At 42.4% G+C, this 21,322-nt stretch overlaps 1 long non-coding RNA gene across 4 annotated transcripts in view; it reads left to right on the top strand.

The window, feature by feature from the left end:
- Nucleotides 1-21,322, top strand: part of LOC118969192 (uncharacterized) — a 159,359-nt gene that overhangs the window by 83,675 nt on the left and 54,362 nt on the right. For all 4 annotated transcript variants that reach the window (XR_012122742.1, XR_012122744.1, XR_012122743.1 and 1 more), the window contains exon 2: nt 16,145-16,228. This is a non-coding gene — a long non-coding RNA (uncharacterized lncRNA). The remainder of the gene's footprint in view (nt 1-16,144; nt 16,229-21,322) is intronic.

Genomic DNA, 21,322 nt, shown 5'->3' with positions numbered 1-21,322 from the left:
ACTAGCTGGCTGTGGGCAGCTTGCTTTGTGCATCCAGCCTTTTTAGAAACACAAGGCATTCACAGATACTGAGCAGCCTGTGCTTCTGAGCCCATCTGTTATGGGTTGAATTGTGTCCCCTAAAAAGATACTCTGAAACCTGAGCCCCCACAACTAAGAATGGAACTTGTTTGGAAATAGGGTCTTTACAGATGTAATCAAATTAAGATGAGGCCATCAGAGTGGGCTATAATTCAATGACTGGTGTCCTTACAAGAAGAGGGAGGTTTGGACACAAAGAGGAGAATGCCACGTGAAGGCAGAGACACAGGGGGAGGAGGCCATGTGCCACCAGACACAGAGACGGGGGCTGCAGCTCTGGCCAGGAGACAGCAGGGGCGGCCAGAAGGGGAGGGGTGGATTCTCCCCTTCCTTTAGAGGGACAGGCGCTGCTGACACCTTGGTTTTGGGCTTCTAGCTGCCAGAACTGGGAGGGTATACGTTTCTGTTGGTTTAGGCCAGTTTGTGGTGCATGTCATGGCCGCCCTAGGAAGCCAACACACTGTTCGCTTCATCAAAGTCTACCTGTCTTAAAGCTTCCCTTCCTTGTGTCCTTGTGCTCTGCTGGGTTAACTTAGCAAGTTAATTCTTACTAAGGTATTTACGGTGGGTGACGGCTTGGTATGTGGCAGCTGCTGAGCACAGCATTGTTGGTAAAGAGCCCTGTGGGGCAGGTCACCCTCAATTGTGGTGATTGGTGTGGGCAGGGCAGGGGGCCAGCAGGGATAGTGAGGGGAGACTGCTGCCCACTGGGGCCAGGAAGAGTGTGGTTTCTGTCCCTCCCGAGAAGAGGGGAGGAAAGCGCCTGGGCTGGCAAGAGCAGGAGCTGTGGCTGCAGGAGGTGGTGTCTGACAGGACCTGTGGCCTTGTGCAGAGCACAGCCACTGCCACCAGTAGCATGGCAGGAGGGAGTGGTGACTACCTAATGGCACCCCTCTCCTGCCCTCTGAGGTCTATCATTGTCCCATGCCAAAAGCTGGAGGCAGGAGAGACTGAGGATGCATGGGAGAAGGCCCCTCCCTATGTGCAAAAGAGAGAGAAGAAGGGTGGAGAGTGAAGTTCCTGGGAGGGGCAGGGGTGCCAACAGTGGCAGTGGGTCAGCCCACCTCTCCTGGGCTTTGATTTGCCTGCCTGAGGATAGGCCTGGTATGAAAGGTCACCCTTTCAAAAAATGTACCCCTGTTTGCATTTTGATGGCACCTTTCTTTGTGTGAGAAACAACTCTCTCTTAAGGCTGGATTCTTCTAATGCTCAAGGGCAAGGGGGCAGAGATGAAGCCTAACACTGGGGCCACACAGGTGCAGTCTCATGAGCAGGAAGGCAAAGATTGAGCTGAGAGAGAATCAGGAGCTAAGGAAAGGCACCCGAGTGGATGCCAGTTGATGAGAGAATCTCCTGGACCAGATCACAAGAGAGAATTAGTGCAAGGGGTTTCTGAGTGAGAACTGGGAGGGTAAAACTGTCTTCCTCCAGCGCTGTGGCGGGGGGGGGGGGGGGGGAGCTAATGAGCCAGTGCGTGAACAGTGCTGTCTAGCCACGATGCATGATGTGCATCCAGAGTGCATGAGGTGGCCGTGATGACAGTCATCTCGTTTCGGGTGTGCGGCAGTGCCTGAACTATTTCAGCTGACCTGGTGGGCCATGTACTCATTGTCACTATCACCCAGAAGAAAGAAAAGAGACTTTACTTTACAGAAGAAAGAAAAGAGGACTCGGCATATAAAGTAGGGCAGATTACAGAAAGGAAATCAGACACATTAATTCAGGGGGAATAGTTGCAATTTCACCTTTACCACATTCCTGTATTTGTTTCCTGCTTCATTCATCCCATGCAAGTCTCATGGATGTGTAATTTTTCTGCACTGGCTGAGTAGACATGTGCCTGAATCTCTCAGGAGGTATATGGAGGGTCCCTAAGGGCCAGGACACCATCCTAGGCAGAGATGCTGAGTGATTGTTCTCGTGGCCACAGCGAATGACAGGTAGCAATCTCAAAGGGCTCTTGTCCAGGGAGTTCTCAAATCCCACACCTCTGCTTCTCCTTAGCTCCCAGGGACGTTCTTTGGCTCTTTCCTGCATCTGGGATGATGCCTTCTCTGTGGCTCTTCCTGGTTCCTTCTCTGCTTACTCTCTGAGCACCCCTTCCTCCAGATTTTCTTCCCTTCTTTCTCTTGCTCAGGTTCCCTTTCTGAGGGGTCTCCCCTGCATCCAGTGCTAAACTTGAGGCAAACACAAATTTCCAGGGATGTCTCCACATGTATTTCTCTTCAGTAACTAAACTACCACATCTGACATCCTCCTTCCACATCCAACTGCTGGAACTTATAGCCTTGTCACTTGTCCTGGAAACCTGCCATCTGCCACTGCTCATTGTCTGTTCTCTCTAGACTCCAGTCTCTCTTGACATCCAGACAATCAATTGCCAGTTCCTGTCCTTTCCTCCTTTGAACTTCCTAACCCAGCACCATGGTTCTGCTCTAATGTAAGTGCTTATTAACTCTCCTTGGATCATTTCAGTAGCTTCTCAACACGTCAGATTTCCACCCCACTTTCTCCATCATCACATGCATCATCTTTCTATAACACGGGTCAGATAGTTTGACTTCCTCTTGCCCAAAGTCTCTGGTTCAGTTCCTGTCTGTGGTCTTTGCACCTTCCAGGATTGGCCCAGCCTGCCTTTGCAGCTCCCTCACCAACTGTGTTATACTCCACACACCTCACATTGCTTCATTCACCCTTCCCTGAACTTGCCCTTCGCACTGCCCATTTTTGCTTGTGCTGTCTGCAGAATGCCGCTCACTCCAATCAGTCTGCCTCTCCACATGACATTCTCTGAGCCACCTTGCTGGAACTCATCATTCCCCACTTTGTGTTTCCACAGTGTTTTGTTTACTCCTCTACTGTAGCACATCTTTCAACTCTGCTTTATATCATAGCTGCTTGCTTTCCCTCCAGATTGCAAGCTCTCTGAGGGCAGCCACTGAGTCTTATTCACCTCTATCCCTGTGGCTCCATCACACAGGGCTTTAGGCATAGTGGGTTCTCAATAAACCATAGCAAATGAATGCTATTCAGATCATACAATGTGAGTAATTGGAAGCATGTACCTTAACTTCAGCGTTTCTGTTCTTTCTTCACCACAACTGAAAGTTCAAAAGACAATCTAGTTACTGGAGATTGTAGCTTCTCAGGGAGGTCTGGGGCAGAGACACAGCTGCCCTCATTCTAGTCTGCGCTGGTGGGTTTTGTCTCATGGGTTGACCTGAAATTTCAGTTGGGAACTTGAAATGCAACCCCAATAGTTTCTTCCATGTCACCCAATAATAAGGTTTCCTAAACCCTTCATTTTCATTCAAACATTTCTCTGGAAATCCAACTCTCCTACCAAGTGGGGCTAATTCAACTGCCTCCCATGTGGATGTGACTTTAAGTGGGACATTTTTAGACTCTCCAATATGTCAACAAGTTAGGAGTTTCATTCATTTAAAAAATGTAAATAAATGCAGCTGCATCTGGCTGTATGGACAATAAAAACGAGATTGTAGTGAGAAGATGCTCTAAATTGAGAGAGAGGCACCCAGCTTTGAGGATAATTTAAGGAGCATTAATAAATATATTTAGAAAACTCATGCAGCAAAACTCATGCCTCCAGCTCGCCTTATTTTCACTCTCTGAGCTAGCAGAATTCATAATGACAGCTCAAGAACAGCAAATGAAGAACTGGCTGCTTCCCAAAACCAATTAAATGTTGAGCAAAGAAGTCACATGCATTAAACATGCATGTTAGAGCTATCCATTACTATACTTCAGATAGTTATGTAACTTCATATTTCTCATTAGAATCTTTTTATTCAGAGTTAAGCAATGTTCGCTTTCAAAAGCTGCATTTCCAGAAATCAGCTTGAAAGTCTGAGGACATAATGCTTTTTCTCATAAAAATGCCATTAATAAGTGCAAGTGGATACCCACCCAGGCTGACCCACCAAAGCCAGTTAACTTAGAATATTGATGCCGTATTGTATATTTGCAGGAAAAATGAGTTAAAGAAAACATTTCCATTGTAACATTAGCATTTGTGTAAGTAATTTAATCTCTCATCCCTGAAACTGATTAAGAAAAATTTTCATTTTTACTGTAATGATGATTGTGGAAAAATAGATTCATTAAAGGAGGGTGAAAATATAGATGGGCACTGTGGTGGAGAGCCTGAAGGGAAATTCAGGCCCTTTCCCAGGTCTCCAAACTGATGCTGTTGGTTCTTTGTGACATTAAATCTCACTTCCAAATGTAGGGCCTTCCTTTGTCCTCATATGGGTGCATCTCCGGCCCTACTTTAAACTTAGCAATCATGATTAGGGTCATTTTTCTTTGGTTTACAAATTGAAGAAGAAGGGGACAAAAGGGAGGGACATTTTCCTGAGGTAACTGAGCAAAAGTTACATGAGCTGAAGGGGAGAAAAGAGGGTGTGTGCCTATGAAAAATAGATTTTCTGTACTGGTAAGATTGAGCTGAGTCGGCAAAATACATGATTTCCCTTAAAGAAGAAAAGAAGCTCTTCATTAGGTTTGGATTCCCTGCCCATGCAGGGCCATGCCACTGCCCCCGGAGGCAAGGATGCCACAGAGACAAGTACAGAGAGGACAAGGGGCACAACCAGCAGGTGTTCCTACAGGATGTTCTGAGGTGGTTGGTGCTTTTGAGATTACTGCTCTCTCTCATGAACAACATTAAATTTTATGTCTGATTATGATTTATTTCTCCTTCATCTTCCATATAGGGTTAGCTACTGTGTTTTATTTAAAATGTGTGTGTCTCTACCTTCCCCTCTCCACTACCATCACTGCCAGTCCAATTTGCTACCACTGTTCAGATAATGCTCTCTTCAAACCTTCCTCCAGCCAAGAAATATTCAGTGGCTTCCTATTTTCTTTGCAAACTGAAGCTTTCCTGCCAAGTGTTCAAGGCCTCTGTGATGTGGCCTCACCCCCAGCCAAGCCTGCGCCTCCTCCACTGCCCACTGAAAGCCTGAGCTGCCATTTGGCCACTATTATTCCTGCTCTTTGGAAGGGCCGCAGCCATTCCAGCTTCTGTGCACCAGCAGCTCACGTTCTTGAAATTCATACTGTTTCTTCCCTGGCTGTCTAAACTCCACCTAGGGGAATCATGTGTGTACTACGTGACCCTGACTTCCCTGCTACCCTTGACTGAACTAAGAGAGTACATGTGACTCCCCATGTCCTCTCCGGGAATTTATAAATGGAACCAGAACCAGCCTGGGTGTGATGAACTGGGACATATAGCTTTGGGAACTGAGGTCGACCACATTCTTCTGTGGAAGAGAGGCTCTAGACACCTAATGGTAGGAAGGAAAGGAAGGAGAGAGTATGCAACCCTTAGGGTTCTTGATAGAAAACAGCAGAACCACCCCTGGTTAATGTAAGCAGAAAATATTTGTTACAGAGATGTGTAGCTCCTAGGCTTAATGGGCAAGCTCGAGAACAAGGCTTGGAAGGAAATGGAGAGGGACTGAGGGTCACTAAAAAGCCAGAAGAAAGCCCAGGTGTCTGCCCAGGAGCCGCAGGGTTAGAATAGTCCCTGGGCTTCACTCCTGCCCCCTATATCTTTATTGCAGCTGCAATAATCTTTCTAAAATTTAACTCAGATTATGATACTCTTGTTCTTTTAGAGTAAAGAATTTATTTGGCCTTTGTCTCAGATTCCTGGCACAGAGCTTCTAAAATCCTCAGAATTTCTCAAGTGATAGGAGTGCTGTTGCTACTCCTGGTGGCTCTTGATGGTTTATGCTAATGAGGTGACTTGGGTGAGGGCTGGCTGCACTCAAAGGACCAGCCGTGTGATTAGAGGGGTGGACTTTGAGCTACATGATGCCAGCCTGATTTCCCAACCTCTGGGGAGAAGAGAAGGACTTTGCATACTGAGTGCAGCCACAAGGCCAGTTCCATCTCATCATGCTTACCTAAGCCCCAGGAGAAAGTCTGTGGATGCTGAGGTTTAGATGAATCTCCTGGTTGATGAGCACATCTGTGTGCTGGGAGGGTGACTCACCCTGATTCCCTGGGGACAGGGTTTGGAAGCTCACATTTGGGACCCTCCCAGACTATGCTTTCTGTGTCTCTTCATTTGGCTGGTCCTGATTTGTATCCTTTAAGATAAAACTGTAATTATAAGTATAGTGCTATCCTGAGTTTTGTGAGTTGTAGTGAATTATCGCACCTGAGGGAGTCATAGAAAATCCTGCATTTTTAGCCAGTTGGCCAGAAGTTTGGGGTTTGGGTGGCTTTAGGACCCCTGAAATTGGAATTGGCATCTGAAGCAATAACAGTCATCTTGGGGACTGTGCCCTTTAGCCTGTGGGGTGTGTGCTGAGTCTGGGTCATTAGTACTACACCTGCTTAGCAATGTGAAATGGCTTTTATTAAACCAGGGTAAAATAAGTCTTCACAGTGGCCTTGCCAGCCCCAACCCCTGCTGCCTCTCTGGCCACATCTCCCTCTGCTCTTCTCCACATTTACTCCACTCCAGCCACACTGGCCATTTTCTGTCCCTCCTACACACCAAGCTGGCTCCATTTCAGGGCCTTGAACTTGCTGTTCCCTCTGCCTGGAATGCCTTTCCTTTGGATCTTTGCATGGACTTCATGGTTGGAGCACTCTGGTCTTGTTAACATCTTTACTGAAGACCTGGAACAGTAACTAGTTGATTGATTAGAGACTTACAGTTTCACAAAGAGTCCTCGTGAGTCTGTTAATTATAACTCTGTAACCTACAGGATCAGATCTGAGGTCTGATTTTTTAGCTGGATTGGCTCTGAGGTTCTCTATCACTGTTATACAAGTTCTCTCGTTCTCTAACCTTGACATTAACTGAGATAGTAAAGCCCTGGGCTTGTTTATTTTCATTTAGTTTTTTTCTTTAAATTCACCAGTGTGTTCAGAAGCAGCTAGTCCATCTAAAGCCTTTATTGTCCCCAATATGGCCAGTTGCAGCCACCACCTGGTCTCCTCAAAACTTGCCTTCCATAAACACTTCATCCCAAGCAGCCAGTGGTGATAATTTAAGTAACCATGTGCCCCTGCATACCATGGACCACCAGGATAGCCATTTACACTGGCAGTGAGGTATTCATCACAGTCCAGCCAAGTCAGCCCAGATAACCCATCCAGATAACCATACTTGAGTCTCTTTTCTGGGGTCATTTTAGGCTCAGAGTGTTAGTTTAGTTGGGAAGCAAAAAGTAGTTTATGGTTTTTTTAGCAGAGAAATTTAATACAGGAAATTGTTAACAAGGTCTTTGAACAGTGGAAAAGCAACCATTCTCCTTACCCTCTGGGAGGCTGTTCAAATACATCTTCTAACTTTCATGAAACCCTAAGGTCAGCAGAAACTTCACCTCTGACAAATACATGAATCTGAGTCTGTGACACTGTGTCATTGTCCTTTGGTGATCCTCAGAGAACATCTTTCCTGGAGCGATGGCAATGGAGCAAATTTGACTCGGGACACTGCAGGCTCTGGATGGAGCATGTGTGTTTAGCAGCAAAGCCTTTGATAATCATAATCCAGAAATGAGACATTCAACCACTCAAGTGGAAGTTGATATTCATGAGCATGGTGGGCACTAATGGACCTGTATTCATACCTGCAAGGTTGTCTGTACGCTGGAGGGCAAGTGAACAAAAAGGATATTGATCTCCACAATTGTAAGATTTCCCAATGATTGGAGAGATCCTGGCTTCTCTGCAATTTGACAAATGACTGGGGAAGAACCAGGGTGGGGGTGGGGGTCCTGTAACTCTGCACTGACCTGGAAACAATGCCAGGACTTTCCCATGTTAAGATTCTCTCTTTTCCTTTCTCTTTCCTGGGCTTTGCATGGTCATCGTACCATAAAGATCCTAAAGGAGGCAGGGCTGAGAGTGATGCAGATTGCTGTAATCCCCTGGGTTCCAGGGCTAGAGTGGCAGGGAGGCCTCAGATCTGAGGAAATCATCTCCTTCCGCTCTTCTGACTGAACATTGATTCTTTTTATATAGTTATCTATCTATTTATCTATCTATCTATCTATCTATCTATCTATCTATCTATCTATCTATCTAATCTATCTATCTATCTATCTATCTATCTAATCTATCTATCTATCTATCCATCTATCCATCCATCCATCCATCCATCCATCCATCCATCCATCCATCCATCTTGTTATCATTAATCTACAATTACATGAAGAACATTATGTTTACTAGGCTCTCCCCTTCACCAAGTCTCCCCCACAAACCCCATTACAGTCATTGTCCAGCAGCGTAGTAAGATGTTGTAGAATCACTACTTGTCTTCCCTGTGTTGCACAGCCCTCCCATTTCCCCCACCCCCACATTAAACATACTAATCATAATACCCCCTTTCTTCTACCCTACCCTTATCCCTCCCTACCCTCCCATTCTCCCCAGTCCTTTCCCTTTGGTAACTGTTAGTCCATTCTTGGGTTCTGTGAGTCTGCTGCTGTTTTGTTCCTTCAGTATTTCCTTTGTTCTTATACTCCACATATGAGTGAAATCATTTGGTATCTCTCTTTCTCCACCTGGCTTATTTCACTGAGCATAATACCCCCTAGCTCCATTCATGTTGTTGCAAATGGTAGGATTTCTTTCTTCTTATGGCTGAATAATATTCCATTGTGTATATGTACCACATCTTCTTTATCCATTCATCTACTGATGGACACTTAGGTTGCTTCCAATTCTTGGCTATTGTAAATAGTGCTGCGATAAACATAGGGGTGCATCTGTCTTTTTCAAACTGGGCTGCTGCATTCTTAGGGTAAATTCCTAGGAGTGGAATTCCTGGGTCAAATGGTAAGTCTATTTTGAGCATTTTGAGGAACCTCCATACTGCTTTCCACAATGGTTGAACTAATTTACATTCCTACCAGTAGTGTAGGAGGGTTCCCCTTTCTCCACAACCTTGCCAACATTTGTTGTTGTTTGTCTTTTGGATGGTAGCCATCCTTACTGGTGTGAGGTGATACCTCATTGTGGTTTTAATTTGCATTTTTCTAATAATTAGCGATGTGGAGCATCTTTTCATGTGTCTGTTGGCCATCTGTATTTCTTTTTTGGAGAACTGTTCAGTTCCTTTACCCATTTTTTAATTGGATTATTTGTTTTTGTTTGTTGAGGTGGGTGAGCTCTTTATATATTTTGGATGTCAAGCCTTTATCGGATCTGTCATTTACAAATATATTCTCCCATACTGTAGGGTACCTTTTTGTTCTATTCATGGTGTCTTTTGCTGTACAGAAGCTTTTCAGCTTAATATAGTCCCACTTGTTCATTTTTGCTGTTGTTTTCCTTGCCCAGGGAGATATGTTCAAGAAGAGGTCACTCATGTTTATGTCTAAGAGGTTTTTGCCTATGTTTTTTTCAAAGAGTTTTATGGTTTCATGACTTACATTCAGGTCTTTGATCCATTTTGAATTTACTTTTGTGTATGGAGTTAGACAATGGTCCAGTTTATTCTCCTACATGTAGCTGTCCAGTTTTGCCAGCACCATCTGTTGAAGAGACTGTCATTTTGCCATTATATGTCCATTGCTCCTTTACCAAATATTAATTGACCATATATGTTTGGGTTAATGTCTGGAGTCTCTAATCTGTTCCACTGGTCTGTGGCTCTGTTCTTGTGCCAGGACCAAATTGTCTTGATTACTATGGCTTTGTAGTAGAGCTTGAAATTGGGGAATGAGATCCCCCCCCCCGACACTTTATTCTTCTTTGTCAGGATTGCTTTGGCTATTTTGGTGTTTCCATATGAATTTTTGAACTATTTGTTCCAGTTCGTTGAAGAATGTTGCTGGTAATTTGATGGGGATTGCATCAAATCTGTATATTGCTTTGGGCAGGATGGCCATTTTGACGATATTAATTCTTCCTAGCCATGAGCATGGGATGAGTTTCCATTTGTTAGTGTCCCCTTTAATTTCTCTTAAGAGTGACTTGTAGTTTTCAGGGTATAGGTCTTTCACTTCTTTGGTTAGGTTTATTCCTAGGTATTTTATTCTTTTTGATGCAATTGTGAATGGAGTTGTTTTCCTGATTTCTCTTTCTATTGGTTCATTGTTAGTGTGTAGGAAAGCCACAGATTTCTGTGTGTTAATTTTGTATCCTGCAACTTTGCTGTATTCCGATATCAGTTCTAGTAGTTTTGGAGTGGAGTCTTTAGGGTTTTTTATGTACAATATCATGTCATCTGCAAATAGTGAGTTTAACTTCTTCTTTACCAATCTGGATTCCTTGTATTTCTTTGTTTTGTCTGATTGCCATGGCTAGGACCTCCAGTACTATGTTGAATAACAGTGGGGAGAGTGGGCATCCCTGTCTTGTTCCCGATCTCAGAGGAAAAACTTTCAGGTTCTCGCTGTTCAGTATAATGTTGGCTGTGGGTTTATCATATATGGCCTTTATTATGTTGAGGTGCTTTCCCTCTATACCCATTTTGCTGAGAGTTTTTATCATGAATGGATGTTGAATTTTGTCAAATGCTTTTTCAGCATCTCTGGAGATAATCATGTGGTTTTTGTCCTTCTTTCTGTTGATGTGGTGGATGATGTTGATGGATTTTCAAATGTTGTACCATTCTTGCATCCCTGGGATGAAACCCTCTTGGTCATGGTGTATGATCCTTTTGATGTATTTTTGAATTCAGTTTGCTAATATTTTGTTGAGTATTTTTGCATCTATGTTCCTCAGGGATATTGGTTTGTACTTTTCTTTTTTGGTGGGGTCTTTGCCTGGTTTTGGTATTAGGGTGATGTTGGCTTCATAGAATGAGTTTGGGAGTATTCCCTCCTCTTCTATTTTTTGGAAAACTTTAAGGAGAATGGGTATTATGTCTTCTGTATATGTCTGATAAAATTCCAAGGTAAATCTATCTGGTTTGGGAGTTTTGTTCTTGGGTAGTTTTTTGATTACCACTTCAATTTCTTTGCTCGTAATTGGTTTGTTAAACTTTTGTGTTTCTTCCTTGGTCAGTCTTGGAAGGTTGTGTTTTTCTAGGAAGTTGTCCATTTCTTCTAGGTTTTCCAGCTTGTTAGCATATAGGTTTTCATAGTAGTCTTTAATAATTCTTTGTATTTCTGTGGAGTCTGTTGTGATTTTTCCAATCTCGTTTCTGATTCTGTTGATGTGTGTTGATTCTTTTTTTCTCGTAATAAGTCTGGCTAGAGGCTTGTCTTTTTTTTTATTTTCTCAAAGAACCAGCTCTTGGTTTCATTGATTTTTTTCTATTGTTTTATTCTTCTCAATTTTATTTATTTCTTCTCTGATCTTTATGATGTCCCTCCTTCTGCTGACTTTAGGCCTCATTTGTTCTTCTTTTTCCAGTTTCGATTATTGTGATGTTAGACTACTCATTTGGGATTGTTCTTTCTCCTATAAGTATGCCTGGATTGCTATATACTTTCCTCTTAAGACTACTTTTGCTGTATCCCACAGTAGTTGGGGCTTTGTGTTGTTTTTGTCATTTATTTCCATGTATTGCTGGATCTGCATTTTAATTTGGTCACTGATCCATTGATTATTTAGGAGCATGTTGTTCAGCCTCCATGTGTTTGTGAGCCTTTTTGCTTTCTTTGTACAATTTATTTCTAGTTTTATGCCTTTGTGGTCTGAAAAGTTGGTTGGTAGGATTTCAATCTTTTGGAATTTACTGAGGCTATTTTTGTGGCCTAGTATGTGGTCTATTCTGAAGAATTTTCCATATGCACTTGAGAAGAATGTGTATCCTGTTGCTTTTGGGTGTAGAGTTCTATAGATGTCTATTAGGTCCATCTGTTCTAGTGTGTTGTTCAGTGCCTCTGTGTCCTTACTTATTTTCTGTCCGGTGGATCTGTCCTTTGGAGTGAGTGGTGTGTTGAAGTCTCCCAAAATGAATGCATTGCATTCTATTTCCTCCTTTAGTTCTGTTAGTATTTGTTTCACATATGCTGGTGCTCCTGTGTTGGGTGCATATATATATTTATAATGGTTATATCCTCTTGTTGGATTGAGCACTTTATCATTATGTAATGTCCTTCTTTATCTCCTGTTACTTTCTTTGTTTTGAAGTCTATTTTGTCTTATACTGGTACTGCATCACCTGCTTTTTTTCTCCCTGTTGTTTGCATGAAATATCTTTTTCCATCCCTTGACTTTTAGTCTGTGCATGTCTTTTGGTTTGAGGTGAGTATCCTGTAAGCAGCATATAGATGGGTCTTGCTTTTTTATCCATTCTGTTACTCTGTGTCTTTTGATTGGTACATTCAGTCCATTTACATTTAGGGTGACTATTGAAAGATATGTACTTATTACCATTTCAGGCTTTAGATTCGTGGTTACCAAAGGTTCAAGGTTAGCTTCTTTAGTATCTTACTGTCTAACTTAACTCGCTTATTGAGCTGTTATAAACACTGTCTGGTGATTCTTTATTTCTCTCTCTTCTTATTCCTCCTACTCCATTCTTTATATGTTGGTTGTTTTATTCTGTACTCTTTTGTGTTTCCTTTAACTGCCTTTGTGGGTAGTTGATTTTATTTTTTGCCTTTAGTTAGTATTTGGTTGGTCTGCTTTCTTTGCTGCGATTTTATTTTCTCTGGTGACATCTATTTAGTCTTAGGAGTGCTCCCATCTAGAACATTCCCTATAAAATACCCTGTAGAGGTGGTTTTTGGGAGGCAAATTCCCTCAACTTTTGCTTGTCTGGGAATTGTTTAATCTCTCCTTCATATTTAAATGATAATTGTGCTGGATACAGTATTCTTAGTTCAAGGCCTTCTGTTTCATTGCATTAAATATGTCATGCCATTGTCTTCTGGCCTGTAAGTTTTCTGTTGAGAAGTCTGATGATAGCCTGATGGGTTTTCCTTTGTAGGTAACCTTTTTCCTCTCTCTAGCTGACTTTAAAACTCTGTCCTTGTCCTTGATCTTTGCCATTTTAATTATTATGTGTCTTGGTGTTGTCCTCCTTGGCTCCCTTCTGTTTAGAGTTCTGTGTACTTCCATGGTCTGATCAATTATTTCCTCCCCCAGTTTGGGGGAGTTTTCAGAAATTATTTCTTCAAATACCCTTTCTATCCCTTTTTTCTCTCTCTTCTTCTTCTGGTATCCCTATAATGCAGACATTGTTCCTTTTGGATTGGTCACAGTTTTCTTAATATTGTTTCATTCCTGGAGATCTCTCTCTGTGTCAGCTTCTATATGTTCCTGTTCTCTAGTTTCTATTCCATCAGTGGCCTCTTGCATCTTATCCATTCTGCTTATAAATCCTTCCAGAGATTGTTTCATTTCTGTAATCTCCCTCCAAACATCATCCCTTAGCTCTTGCATATTTCTCTGCAGCTCCGTCAGCATGTTATGACCTTTATTTTTAATTCTTTTTCCGGGAGATTGGTTAGGTCTATCTCCTTCTCATGGGTTGACTGTGTGATTTTGGTCTATATCAAATTCTTCTGCCTTTTCATGTCGATAGAGATATTTTGCGGAGCTGGCGCATGTGATGGCTGGGAGAACATCCCTTCTTGCTGGTTTGTGGCCTTCCTTTTCTGGGAGAACAGCGACCTCTAGCGACTTGTGCTGGGCAGCTGCACGCAAATGGGACTTCTGTTTCTTGCCCGGCCACTGTGGAGTTTAGCTCTGCTGTTGCTGTGGGTGTGGCCTGCCTCAGGCTGCTGCTCCAATATGGCGGAGCCACGTCAGAGGGGAAATGGCTGGGAGTCTTTTTATCTCCATGAGGGACCTCTGAGCTGCACTGCTGCCCAGTGGGTTAGGGCATCCGGAGTTCCCCGGGATTTCCAGTTGCTGGGCTAAGTGTCCTGGGAAGTTTCTGTCCAGCTGTAGGGTCACTGTCCCTTTAAGACTTTCAAAAAGCACTTGCTTTTCTTTGTCCCAGGGGCACCGGCTGCAGGGACCCGCTCATAGGTCTTACTGTCCTGTTTCCCTAGTAACCAGCATACCACTCACTGTGTGTCTGTGCTCTGGTGTGGATGGCTAGGGCTGGCTATTTAGCAGTCCTGGGCTCCCTCTCCCTCCCCGCTACGACGCCTCTCCTCCTGCTGGGAGCTGAGGTGGGGGGCCCTCAGGTCCCGCCGGGCCGCGGCTTGTATCTTACCCCCTTTGCTGGGTTCTCGCAGGTGTGGATATAGTCTGGCTATTGTTCTGTGTCTTCTGGTCTTTCTTTTAGGAAGAGTTATATTTGTTGTATTTTCACAAATATGTATTGTTTCTGAGGAGATTTCCGCTGCTCTACTCATACTGCCATCTTGATTCTGCCCCTGAACATTGATTCTAATGGAAGTTTTTAAAAATTTATATTGGTGTTCAGGGGCATATTCAAGTTGATTAATGAATTGTGCATTTCACTTGTGAGTTTTGCTGATTTATTATTAATTACTGTGAATTCAGAGGCCCCTAAGGGGTTGCCTTTTTCTATTTCTGTTTATCGTGCTCTTACTAAAGGAAAATCCCTGGTTAGGAAATGCCAGTGGTTTTTAGCTATTTCTCAGGCAAATCAAGTGGAGTTTAGTGGAATCCTACTTGTGTACCCATGAACCCATCCAAACAGTCAAGTAGCCTTTGGGCCACCCATTCCCCAAGTCTGTATTGAACACGTACGTTGTCACCCTCCTGCAGAATGGCAAAGCCACACACACCCAGTGCTAATGGAAGGGCATGGATTGCCCCTGGCATGTCATAGTGATGCAATCATCCAACCTTCCACAGGTGTGAACTGGAATGAGATACCAGCAGAAACGATGCATTGGCCAGGAGAATATGTCAGGCATTTGTCAATTAAGTGGGAAGTAGTAATTTAGAAGAGAAAGATAGAATCAGAGGGCTGTCCTCAGGGCAGTCAATGCATTGAAGAAAGACAGTGAAGACTACAGGTGATTAATCACCAAGTGAAGGCTATGTGTGAAAGCTGTTGCCAAACAGGAAAAATATGAGGATCAGGCTCAGAATTTAATTATAAGAGTAGCAATGTCTCGGAGGGTGTGGAATTCTCAGTTTTTTCGAGTTGCTACTCCAAGGTCAGGGCCTTGAGTGGAGCAGAGTGAAATCCTGAGTCGTGCAGGGGACATCTGGGCCAATAAAGTCTTGTTCCTCTCTATACCTCTGAGCTTTCCAGGCACATAGAAGTCAGCTGTTCCTCTCTGCTACAGGCTGGCACTCCCTCTTACTTAAGGATGTTGCTGCTAAGCCAATAAGTTGAGTCATGACACGACCTGGCTGGAGAAGTGGTGGGTGGGCAGGGCCTGTGCCCTGCAGGAGCCATGAGACCTCAGCAGCTTTACTAACAGGAGCTGGGGTGTACATGTGGGAATGAATTCTGAGGCTCTGGGTCACAGAGGACATGAAGTTGGATGATGGAAGTTCATCCATATGGGACCATGTTCTCATGATACAGAATTTGATATATTGGTAAAGGTAACAGTTGATGGTTCTAATATGCTGCTAGGATGGTCTTGGAAGCTTGGAAAAAGTGATTGTTCATGTTAACTGAAGTAGAAATGTCAGAAATGCTAAGGCAGACAGTGAAATAAGGGCTCAAAAGGCTCAGAGAAAGCATGCTAGAGTGGAAATATTAATGCTGAAAAGTCCACCACTGATTGTATTAGATGGGCAGGTCTGAGAACACTGTTTCCCAAAGTAATAAGGTACTTTCTGAGGAGGGGGCACCAGCACCATGGAGAAGCTTGGTGGTGAGTGTTCTCCTCAGGCCAGGGCTAACATTAGCTGCCACTGCTTTAGAACTGAGTTCTCTTATAAAAGTGGAGATGGTAGAATCCCAAAATAATAGAGACCAGCACTTACCTATCAGCAGCAAGATGGGAATCATGCCTATCATTGTAATGGCAGGCAAGGCCAGAGTGATAGCCTTGGGGACCAGACCCTCAGGGAGCTACGGAGTTGGTTAACAGATCACAGTATACTTTGGGGAAGATAGACAGGCACCAAGGAGATTGCTCAGTATAAACAACCAAGGAAGGATAACCAGGAGACTGAGGTCAGCTGCCAACAATTAAAAAATCACAATCTTTTGTCTACTTTCCAGACATGAGCCAGTTTTCAGATCCAGAACTGACTGAAGAAGAGGCCAGATCTCCACCAAGGAAGGACCCTGTAGCACCATGGCGAGGTTGTATGGCAATAAATATCCTAATCCTCCTCCAAATGAGCTGTTGCCGTTTATGTGGGTAACTACTGGAGAAAGGGGAATGTTCTGACATTTCAGTGAATGCTCTATACCAGGTCAGAATTACAATAGATTCTTTGGAACCCAAAGTGTTATTAGGCTGTCTGTAAGCCTGGGGGGTAAACAGAAGCCAGGTAATAAATACAGCCCTGGACCAGGTCTGGCTCATAGCATCTACTATAGAAGAGGCACTAAATGACCAAGTAGGCAGAATGACTTGGCTAGCTGAGGTCAGCTAGCCTTTTCACTGGTCCCCCTGGTGCTAGCACAATGGGTACATGAATGGAGTAGCCTTTCTAGCAGGATGGAGGTCGCATGGGTAAAACTGCATGGACTCTCACTCACCAAGGCTGATACAGAGACTGCTGCTGCTGAATGCCCAGTATTCCAGCAACAGAGATCAGCGTTAAGCTCCTGATAGGTCATCATCTCTTGAGAATACCGACCAGCCACTTGGTGGCAAGTTGATTACCTTAGACCCCTTCCCTGGAAGGTAGAGTGATTCATCTTTCCTGCAGTAGACACATGTGCCAGGTATGGGTTTGTCTTTCCCGCCTTTAGGGTCTCAGCCAGCACCACTATCTGAGGGGTTCGTTGTTTGATCCACCAACATAGGATCCCACATAAAATGGCCAAGTACCAGGTAACCAGAAGGACAGCAGAGTAGATGCAGCAGTGGTTATGTGGTTATGGGATCCATTGTTCCCATAACATACTGCATTACTCAGGAGCTGTGAGGTTGAGAGAGCATGGAGTCATCTTTAGAAGTTACAGCTGAGGCATTAACTTGGAGGTGGTACCCTGTGAGGATGGAACACTATCCTCCAGAAGGCAGAATACATCCTAAGTGAATAAACCATTATATGATACCTTGTATCCAACAGGCAGAATATACTGGCCTGGAAACCAAAGAGTGGAACCAGAAATGGCTCCACTTACCATTTCCTTCCAAGTTGTACCTTTAAAACCATCAGCAGTTAATGTGATTATTGATATGGTTGGGTTTAAATCCACCATCTTCCTATTTTTATTTGTCCCATCTGGTTTTGTTCTACCTTTCCTCTTTTTTTTGTACTTTTTTTGGGGGGGGAATCAGTTAGTATTTTTCATGATTCCATTCTATTTACTTTATTGGCATACTAACTATAACACTTTGCCTTTTATTTTAGTGTTTGTTTTAGGGTTTATAGTATATGTCTTTAACTTGTCCCAATCTACTTTCAAATAATCTTTTACCATTTGGAGATTACAACTTAACAACAGTTTACTTCCAGTCTTCCCGTCCATCCTTTGTGATCTTGTTGTCATACATTTTATTTGTAGGTGTGCTATAAACAACAGAATACATTATTTTTGCTTTAAATAGTCAACTCTCTCATAAAGAGATTTAAATAAGTAAAAGGTTTTATATTTACTGTGGTAAGAAGAATTCACACAGGGAGTCAGGATAATCTTCTCTTGAGTGTGGATGGGATTTGTGAATCTAATGGATTTCACTCTGTGATCAGGTCACTAATCAATTAGCCTTGAGTTAAGTAAAATAGAGATTATTCTAGATGGGCGTAATTTAATCAAGTGACCCTTTAAAAGATGGTCAAGGGGTCAAAGACTGGAAGTGAGAGAGATTTCCCTTGCTGACCTTTTTTTTAAATTTTGGTATCATTAATGTACATTTACATGAGCAACATTATGGTTACTAGACTCCCCCCATTATCAAGTCCCCACCACATACTCCATTACAGCCACTGTCCATCAGACTAGTAAGGTGTTACTGAATCGCTACTTGTCTTCTCTGTGCTGTACTGCCTTCCCCGTGTCCCCCTCCCCCTACATTATGTGTGCTAATTGTAATGCCCCTTGTTCCTCCTTCTCTTTCCCTTCCCACCCATCCTCCCCAGTCTCTTTCCCTTTGGTAACTGTTAGTCCATTGTCGAGTTCTGTGAGTCTGCTGCTGTTTTTTTCCTTCAGTTTTTTCTTTGTTCTTATACTCCACACATGAGGGAAATCATTTGATACTTGTCTTTCTCTGTCTGGCTTATTTCACTGAGCATAATACCCTCTAGCTCCATCCATGTTGTTGCAAATGGTAGGATTTCTTTCTTCTTATGGCTGAATAATATTCCATTGTGTATATGTACCACATCTTCTTTATCCATTCATCTACTGATGGACACTTAGGTTGCTTCCATTTCTTGACTAGTGCTGCGATAAACATAGGGGTGCATATGTCTTTTTCAAACTGGGATGCTGCATTCTTAAATTCCTAGGAGAGGAATTCCTGGGTCAAATCGTATTTCTATTTGTAGTTTTTTGAGGAACCTCAATACTGCTTTCCGCAATGGTTGAACTAATTTACATTCCCACCAGCAGTATAAGAGGGTTCCCCTTTCTCCACACCCTCGCCAACATTTGTTGTTGTTTGTCTTTTGGATGGTGGCCATCCTAAATGGTGTGAGGTGGTATCGCATTGTGGTTTTAATTTGCATTTCTCTGATGACTAGCGATGTGGAGCATTTTTTCATGTGTCTATTGGCCATCTGAATTTCTTCTTTGGAGAATTGTCTGTACTTATCCTCTGCCCATTTTTTAATTGGCTTATTTGCTCTTTGTTTGTTGAGGAGAGGGGGCTCTTTATATAATTGGATGTCAACCCTCTATTGGATATGTCATTTATGAATATATTCTCCAATACTGTTAGGATGCCTTTTTATTCTATTGATGGTGTATTTTGCTGTACAGAAGCTTTTCAGCTTGATATAGTCCCACTTGTTCATTTTTGCTTTTGTTTCCCTTGCCCAGGGAGATATGTTCATGAAGAAGTTGCTCATGTTTATGTCCAAGAGATTTTTGCCTATGTTGTCTTCTAAGAGTTTTATGGTTTCATGACTTACATTCAGGTCTTTGATCCATTTCAAATTTACTTTTGTGTATGGGGTTAGGCAATGATCCAGTTTCATTCTCTTACATGTAGCTGTCTAGTTTTGCCAACATCAGCTGTTGAAGAGGCTATCCTTTCCCCATTGTATATCCTTGGCTCCTTTATCATTTATTAATTGACCATATATGTTTGGGTTAAAATCTGGAGTCTCTATTCTGTTCCACTGGTCTGTGGCTCTGTTCTTGTGCCACTACTAAATTGTCTTGATTACTGTGGCTTTGTAGTCAAGCTTGAAGTTGAGAAGCGAGATCCCCATGCTTTATTCTTTCTTCCCAGGATTGCTTTGGCTATTCAGGGTCTTTTGTGGTTCCATATGAATTTTAGAACTATTTATTCCAGTTCATTGAAGAATGCTGTTGTTATTTTGATAGCGATTGCATTGAATCTGTAGATTGCTTTAGGCAGGATGACCATTTTGACAGTATTAATTCTTCCTACCCAAAAGCATGGGTTGAATTTCCATTTGTTAGTGTCCTCTTTAATTTCTCTTAAGAGCGTCTTGTAGTTTTCAGGGTACAGGTCTTTCACTTCCTTGGTTAGGTTTATTCCTAGGTATTTTATTCTTTTTGATGCAATTGTGAATGAAATTTTTCCCTGATTTCTCTTTCTGCTAGTTCATCGTTAGTGTATAGGAAAGCAACAGATTTCTGTGTATTATTTGTATCCTGCAACTTTGCTGAATTCAGATATTAGTTATAGTAGTTTTGGAGTGGAGTCTTTGGGGTTTTTTATGAGCAATATCATGTCATCTGCAAATAGTGACAGTTTGACCTCTTCCTTACCAATATGGGTGTCTTTTATTTATTTGTTTTGTCTGATTTTGGCTAGGACCTCCAATACTTTGTATGTTGAATAAGTGGGGAGTGTGGGCATCCCTGTCTTGTTACCAATCTTAGGTGAAAAGCTTTCAGCTTCTTGCTGTTAGGTATGATGTCAACTGTGGGTTTGTCATATATGGCCTTTATTATGTTGAGGTACTTGCCCTGCATACCTATTTTGTTGAGAGTTTTTATCATGAATGGATGTTGAATTTTGTCAGATGCTTTTTCAGCATCTATGGAGATGATCATGTGATTTTTATCCTTCTTTTTGTTGATGTGGTGGATGATGTTGATAGATTTTCGAATGTTGTACCATCCTTGCATCCCTGAGATGAATCTCACTTGATCATGGTGTATGATCATCTTGATGTATTTTTGAATTCGGTTTGGTAGTACTTTGTTGAATATTTTTGCATCTATGTTCATTAGGGATATTGGTCTGTAATTTTCTTTTTTGTGGTGTCTTTGCCTGGTTTTTGTGTTAAAGTGATGCTGGCTTCATAGAATGAGTTTGGAAGTATTCCCTCTTCTTCTATTTTTTGGAAAACTTTAAGGAGGATGGGTATTATACCTTCTCTAAATGTCTGATAAAATTCAACGGTAAATCCATCTGGCCCAGGAGTTTTGTTCTTGGGTAGTTTTTTTATTACTGATTCAATTTCTTTGCTGGTAATTGGTCTGTTTAGACTTTCTGTTTCTTCCTTGGTCAGTCTTGGAAGGTTGTGTTTTTCTAGGAAGTTGTCCATTTCTTCTAGGTTATCCAGCTTGTTAGCCTATAGATTTTCATAGTATTCTCTAATAATTCTCTGTATTTCTGTGGGGTCCGTCATGATTTTTCCTTCCTCATTTCTGATTCTGTTTACGTGTATAGATTCTCTTTTTCACTTATAAGTCTGCCTAGGGAATTTGGCTCCCACAAACCATTTTCTTGATTTTCTCAAAGAACCAGCTCTTGGTTCCATTGATTTTTTCTGTTGTTTTATTCTTCTCAATTTTATTTACTTCTTCTCTGATCTTTATTATGTCCCTCCTTCTGCTGACTTTGGGCCTCATTGGTTCTTTTTTTTTCCAGTTTCAATAATTGTGACTTTAGACTAATCATTTGTGATTGTTCTTCCTTGTTTAAATAGGCCTGGATTGCTATGTGCTTTCCTCTTAGAACTGTCTGTGCTGCGCCCCACAGAAGTTGCGGCTTTGTGCTGTTGTTGTCATTTGTTTCTATATATTACTTGATCTCTGTTTTAATTTGGTCATTGATCCATTGATTATTTAGGTGCA

This window comes from Manis javanica, chromosome 11 (assembly GCF_040802235.1).
Source record: "Manis javanica isolate MJ-LG chromosome 11, MJ_LKY, whole genome shotgun sequence".
NCBI lineage: Eukaryota > Metazoa > Chordata > Mammalia > Pholidota > Manidae > Manis > Manis javanica.
Note: the sequence above shows the minus strand (reverse complement) of the source record. Positions and strands in the feature narration are given on the sequence as shown.